The sequence below is a fragment of the Lipotes vexillifer genome, unplaced genomic scaffold (assembly GCF_000442215.2).
Source record: "Lipotes vexillifer unplaced genomic scaffold, Lipotes_vexillifer_v1.1 scaffold2494, whole genome shotgun sequence".
Taxonomy (NCBI): domain Eukaryota; kingdom Metazoa; phylum Chordata; class Mammalia; order Artiodactyla; family Lipotidae; genus Lipotes; species Lipotes vexillifer.
In genome coordinates this window covers 108417-116160 of record NW_006782907.1, presented here as the reverse complement: position 1 = coordinate 116160, position 7744 = coordinate 108417, and positions in this window count along the sequence as shown.

Genomic DNA, 7744 nt, shown 5'->3' with positions numbered 1-7744 from the left:
CAGAATGGTGGAATTCACTGCTGTGGAACAGAATAAAGAAAAAGGAATGAAAAGAAATGAAGACAGCCTAAGAGACCTCTGGGACAACATTAAATGCACCAACATTCCAATTATAGAGGTCCCAGAAGGAGAAGAGAGAGAGAAAGGACCTGAGAAAACATTTGAAGGATTATAGTCGAAAACTTCCTTAACATGGGAAAGGAAATAGCCACCCAACTCCAGGAAGCGCTGAGAGTCTCAGGCAGGATAAATCCAAGGAGAAACACGCTGGGACACATAGTAATCAAACTCACGAAAAGAAAAATTATTGAAAGCAGCAAGGGAAAAATGACAAGTAACATACAAGGGAACTCCCATAAGGTTAACAGCTGATTTCTCAGCAGAAACTCTACAAGCCAGAAGGGAGTGGCATGATATACTTAAAGTGATGAAAGGGAAGAACCTACAACCAAGATTATTCTAACCAGCAAGGATCTCATTCAGATTTGATGGAGAAATCAAAAGCTTTACAGACAAGTGAAAGCTAAGAGAATTCAGCACCACCAAACGAGCTCTACAATAAATGCTAAAGGAACTTCTCTAAGTGGGAAACACAAAAGAAGAAAAGCACCTACCAAAACAAACCCAAAACAATTAAGAAAATGGTAATAAGAACATACATACTAATAATTACCTTAAATGTGAATGGATTAAATACTCCAACCAAACGACACAGACTTGCTGAATGGACACAAAAAACAGACCCATATATATGCTGTCTACAAGAGACCCACTTCAGACCTAGGGACACATACAGACTGAAAGTGAGGGGATGGAAAAAGATATTCCATGCAAATGGAAATCAAAAGAAAGCTGGAGTGGCAATACTCATATCAGATAAGATAGAAGTTAAAATAAAGAATGTTACAAGAGATAAGGAAGGACACTACATGATGATCAGGGGATCAATCCAAGAAGATATAACAATTATATATGCACCCCACTACGTAAGGCAACTGCTAAGAGCTATAAAAGAGGAAATCGACAGTAACACAATAATAGTGGGGGACTTTAACACCTCACTTACACCAATGGACAGATCATCCAGACAGAAAATTAATAAGGAAACACAAGCTTTAAGTGACACAATAGACTAGATACATTTAATTAATATTTAGAGGACATTCCATCTGAAAACAGCAGATTACCCTTTCTTCTCAAGTGCACATGGAACATTCTCTAGGATAGATCATATCTGAGGTCACAAATCAAGCCTTGGTAAATTTAAGAAAATTGAAGTCATATCAGGCATCTTTTCTGACCGCAATGCTATGAGATTAGAAACAAATTACAGGGAAAAAACGTAAAAAACGCAGACAAATGAAAAGAAATGAAGACAGCCTAAGAGACCTCTGGGACAACATTAAATGCACCAACATTCCAATTATAGAGGTCCCAGAAGGAGAAGAGAGAGAGAAAGGACCTGAGAAAACATTTGAAGGATTATAGTCGAAAACTTCCTTAACATGGGAAAGGAAATAGCCACCCAACTCCAGGAAGCGCTGAGAGTCTCAGGCAGGATAAATCCAAGGAGAAACACGCTGGGACACATAGTAATCAAACTCACGAAAATTAAAGACAAAGAAAAATTATTAAAAGCAACAAGGGGAAAACGACAAGTAACATTTAACCAAGAGATCACTGAAGAAATCAAAGAGGAAATCAGAAAATACCTAGAGACAAATGACAATGCAAACACAACAATCCAATATGATTTCTCAGCAGAAACTCTACAAACCAGAAGGGAGTGGCACGATATATTTAAAGTGATGAAAGGGAAGAACCTACAACCAAGATTATTCTAACCAGCAAGGACCTCAAGAAACAAGAAAAATCTCAAATAAACAATCTAACCTTACACCTAAAGGAACTAGAGAAAGAAGAACAAACAAAGCCCAAAGTTAGTAGAAGGAAACAAATCATAAGGATCAGAGCAGAAATAAATGAAATAAAAACAAAGAAAACAATAGCAAATATCAATAAAACTAGAAGCTGTTCTTTGAGAAGATAAACAAAATTGATAAATCTTTCACCAGACTTTTCAAGAAAAAGAGGGAGAGGACTCAAATCAATAAAACTGAGATGAAAAAGGAGAAGTTACAGTGGACACCACAGAAATACAAAGCATCATAAGAGACTACTGTAAGCAACTCTTTGCCAGTAAAATGGGCAACCAGGAAGAAATGGACAAATTCTTAGAAAGGTATAACCTTCCAAGACTGAATGAGGAAGAGATAGAAAATATGAACAGACCAATCACAAGTAATGAAATTGAAACTGTGATTTAAAATCTTCCAACAAACAGAAGTCCAGGACCAGATGGCTTCACAGGTGAATTCTATCAAACATTTAGAGAAAAGCTAACACCCATCCTTCCTAAACTCTTCCAAAAATATTGCAGAGGAAGGAACACTCCCAAACTCATTCTACGAGGCCATCATCACCCTGATACCAAAACCAGACAAAGATACTACAAAAAAAGAAAATTACAGACCAATATCACTGATGAATATAGATGCAAAAATCCTCAACAAAATACTAGCAAACAGAATCCATCAACACATTAAAAGGATCATACACTATGATCAAGTGGGATTTATCTCAGGGATGCAAGGATTCTTCAATATACACAAATCAATCAATGTGATACACTATCAACAAACTGAAGAATGAAAATCATATGAACATCTCAATAGATGCAGAAAAAGCTTTTGACAAAATTCAACACCGATTTATGATAAAAACTCTCCAGAAAGTGGGCATAGACCAAACCTACCTCAACATAATAAAGGCCATATACAACAAATCCAAAGCAAACATCATTTTCAATGGTGAAAAGCTGAAATCATTTCCTCTAAGATCAGGAACAAGACAAGGATGTCCACTCTCACCACTGTTATTCAACATAGTTTTGGAAGTCCTAGCCATGGCAATCAGACAAGAAATAGAATTAAAAGGAATACAAATTGGGAAAGAAGAAGTAAAACTGTCACTGTTTGCAGATGACATGATACTATATATAGATAATCCTAAAGATGCCACCAGAAAACTACTAGAGCCAATCAGTGAGTTTGGTAAAGTTGCAGGATACAAAATTAATGCACAAAAATCTCTTGCATTCCTATACACTAACAACAAAAAATCAGAAAGAGAAATTAAGGAAACAATCCCATTCACCAGTGCAACAAAAAGAATAAAATACCTAAGAATAAACCTACCTAAGGAGGTAAAAGTCCTGTACTCAGATAACTATAAGACACTGATGGAAGAAATCAGTGATGACACAAACAGATGGAGAGGTATACCATGTTCTTGGATTGGAAGAATCAATATTGTGAAAATGACTATACTACCCAAAGCAATCTACAGATTCAGTGCAATCCCTATCGAATTACCAATGGCATTTTTTACAGAACTAGAACAAACAATCTTAAAATTTGTATGGATACACAAAAGACCCCGAATAGCCAAAACAATCTTGAGGGAAAAAAACGGAGATGGAGGAATCAGACTCCCTGGCTTCAGATTATACTACAAAGCTATAGTAATCAAGACAATATGGTACTGGCACAAAAACAGAAATATAGATCAATGGAACAGGATAGAAAGCCCAGAGATAAACCAGTCAACTACTCTCTGGCAAAGGAGGCAAGGATATACAATCGAGAAAAGACAGTCTCTTCAATAAGTGGTGCTGGGAAAACTGGACAGCTACATGTAAAAGAATGAAATTAGAACACTCCCTAACACATACACAAAAATAAACTCAAAATGGATTGATGACCTAAATATAAGACTGGACACTGTAAAACTCTCAGAGGAAAACATAGGAAGAACACTGTTTGACATAAATAACAGCAAGATCTTTTTTGACCCACCTCCTATAGTAATGGCAATAAAAACAAAAATAAACAAATGGGACCTAATGAAACTTAAACACTTTTGCACAGCAAAGGAAACTGAAAACAAGATGAAAAGACAACCCTAAGAATGGGAGAAAATATTTGCAAATGAAGCAACTGACAAAGGATTAATCTCCAGAATTCACAAGCAGCTCATGCAGCTCAATATCAAAAAAGCAAACAACCCAATCCAAAAATGGGCAGAAGACCTAAATAGACATTTTTCCAAAGAAGACATACAGATGGCCAAGAAGCACATGAAAAGCTGCTCAACATCACTAATTATTAGAGAAATGCAAAGCAAAACTGCAATGAGGTATCACCTCACACCAGTTAGAATGGGTATCATCAGATAATCTACAAACAACAATTGCTGGAGAGGGTGTGGAGAAAAGGGAACCCTCTTGCATTGTTGGTGGGAATGTAAATTGATACAGCCACCATGGAGAACAGTATGGACGTTCCTTAAAAAGCTAAAAATAGAGCTACCATACGACCCAGCAATCCCACTACTGGTCATATACCCTGAGAAAACCATAATTCAAAAAGAGTCATGTACCACAATGTTCACTGAAGCTCTGTTTACAATAGCCAGGACACGGAAGCAACCTAAGTGTCCATCGACAGATGAATGGATAATGAAGATGTGGCACATATATACAATGCAATATTACTCAACCATAAAAGGAAACGGAATTGAGTTATTTATTAGAGATGTGGATGGACCTAGAGATTGTCATACAGAGTGAAGTAAGTCAGAAAGAGAAAAACAGATATTGTATGTTAACACATATATGTGGAATCGAGAAAAATGTTCCAGATGATCCAGTTTGCAAGGCAGAAATAGAGATACAGACATAGTGAACAAATGTATGGACACCAACGGGGGAAAGCGGGGTGGAGGGGTGGTGGTGTTGGGATGAATTGGGAGATTGGGATTGACATATATACACTAATATGTATAAAATAAGTAATAACCTGTTTATAAATAAATAAATAAAATTCCCACCAAAATAAGAGGTAAATGAGAGAGAGGAATAAATTGCATATGGTATAATGTTTAAATTATCTTTCTCAATACAAATTAATTTGTTAGACATTTCTCTATACTTTCTCAATACTTAGAAATATGTCAGATGGCTTTACTTTTATTTCTTGGCAGGCATCCCTTGAATCCTTAAAATGAATGAAATTTTATGCTGCAAGTTGTACCACAGTGTACTTTTCTTTCACTTAGCTCTCTCACACAGTGAGACTTGGGATTTTACCAACTTTGAATGCTTATCTGTACTCGTAGCCATTTGGGTTGCATGCCATTTGAAAATCAGATGAATACTATGGATTCTTTAGAAAAATTCAAGACTTTGCATGTACATTCAAAACATTGCATCCAGATTCAAGCAATTCATGGATTCCCATAAGACAGCCCGTGAATATCCATGGACTTCTAATTATAGTGCTTCTAGTCTAATAGTAATAGCCTGGTTATACCAATTATGACTTATCTTGATGGAATATAATGTATAACAGGAAAAGGGGGATGTTTATGATGAACTGAAGCATGACGAAAGCAAAACACAAAGTTATATATGTACTATGATTACAATGATATAAACTACACATCTCGACAAAACTTTTTTAAACTCATATAAAACAAAAGTAGCTGTCTAAAAGTAGTAGGATTATGAAAATTTTTCTTGTAAAAATTCCTTATTTTTAAAAATGCTATATTTTGTATTAAAAATAATATAGCAATAGGAGCAACCTACAAAAGAGATAATGTATAACCTGGACAAATGCAATCATTCCTTAGGTGCTCATTGAACATCATTCTTTTTTTCTTTTCTTTTATCATCTTCCTTTTTGTTCTCTTGACTGAAGCTAAAATAATCAAAAAAAATTCAGTCTGGTTATACCACCTCTGCCGTTAAAGCTACTCAGTAGCTTCTGACTATGGTCTCCAAGTCAGTAGCTTCTGACTGTGGTCTCCAAGTCAGTAGCTTCTGACTATGGTCTCCAAGTCAGTAGCTTCTGACTATGGTCTCCAAGTCTCCTTTTCACGAGATGGCCTTTGCCCATCTCCCTACATTTCCCCCACTTCACTAGCCTTTCCCAGAGAAAGCCTACTCCTCCTTGCCTCTCTGCCTCTACACTTGACTTTGCACATTCATCCTCTCTCATCCTTCTCTCCTCTCTTCAGTGTTACTCATCCTTTAGATTTCAGCTCCAACTTTACTTGTTAAGGAAAGATCCTATTTATTCTCCAGCTTGAGAACAATACTGCATTATTCACACTTACAAGCATTCTGATTTCAATTTCATAGATTTTTCTGTGGAAGGAATGACTAATGAACCCACAAGACAGTTCATATTTTTTGTAAAACATTAAAAGATTAAAAACATGGAGGGGTTTTTTTTTATATATATATAGATAATACTGAGAGCGAAGCATTCCAATTGACTAATTTAATCAATACGGGCAGCCCACTCCCATAATATTAACATATGTAAGGCAAGTCCTCTTCAAGATAGTACAGTAAGGAGATTACAAAGGTAGAGGATGTGCTCAAGTGGAGAAGGTATTTTATAACACTAACAGTTTATTTTTTGAGATTTAGGCTGATAACATGACCCCAAAACATCCAGCAATTTTCGAACGTTCAGAGAAAATGAAAGTCAATTAAGTTAAAAAAAAATTGAGTCAAACATGTTATTTGTTGTCATGTGGACACAATAGCTAACTGATTGAATCTGTATTTCTTTCAAGTTACATAAGTACTGCCTTAGGTGATTTCACACTGGGGGGTTCAAGAGGAAAGACAAATTAGCTCAGTGGGTGCTAATCTCAGCATCATCTCTGTGGTTGGAATAGCACTTCTGAGTGTTCATATAGAAGTTCAGCCTTCTTGAGCTCTTTCCAGTTTTACCAACCAGAAAGTGTTGGTACAAGTTTACGTAGCTTCATTCCTGTGGACTTAACATTTAAGGAATGGTGATATATATCACATCCTGCATTTTGCTTCAGATAGCCTTAGTACAACAAAGATCATGAAATTACACTGTTTTTAGCTTTAATTTCAAATATTCTTGGAAGCTTTACTTTAGTAGATCCTATTCTGTAATCTTATATTGGTCACAATATAATATGCAAACAGGAAAATACATATATTTGTTTAAAACCATCATATCCAACCTGACATTTTTAATCTCATAAGATTACCCAGGAAATGGATGAGCTGCTAAAATATTAAGGCTAACAAATCATCAATTCAATGGCGTTTTATAGGTCGCCCTGACCGGAAGAACTGTCAACCATTTTGTTCCCTTCATTCTGTAAATCAAGACTTTCAAAGGTTTTGCATCCAAGGCAGTAGTCTGAAAGTTTTCAATTTTCTTACCAGGTACCATTACCTAAACCTGCTGAATGCTGCGTAGATATCTAATGATTGCTGTTCACCAAAGGGCAATTAGGATTCTGGTCTCAAAATGTTTAATAACATATTTGAGAGATGGAAACTTTTATTATTTGTTTCAGTTGTTCTTAATTTTAAAATTGTATCTTTGTACATATTTAAAAGTTCATAGAATAAAAGGTTTCTCTGCATATCTAAATAGTAAGGAAAAACACCACTTAGGTTTAAAACCAAAAAATTGGATCACGTCTACTTGAATTCCATCTAAGAGCCCTAACATCCAGGTATTTTTTCATAAATTATAGACAGCTTGATTCAGACTATACACATAGCACTTAAATGGAACAATATATCTGAAGAGAGGCATTCCCTTTCTTTCTATACATTTAT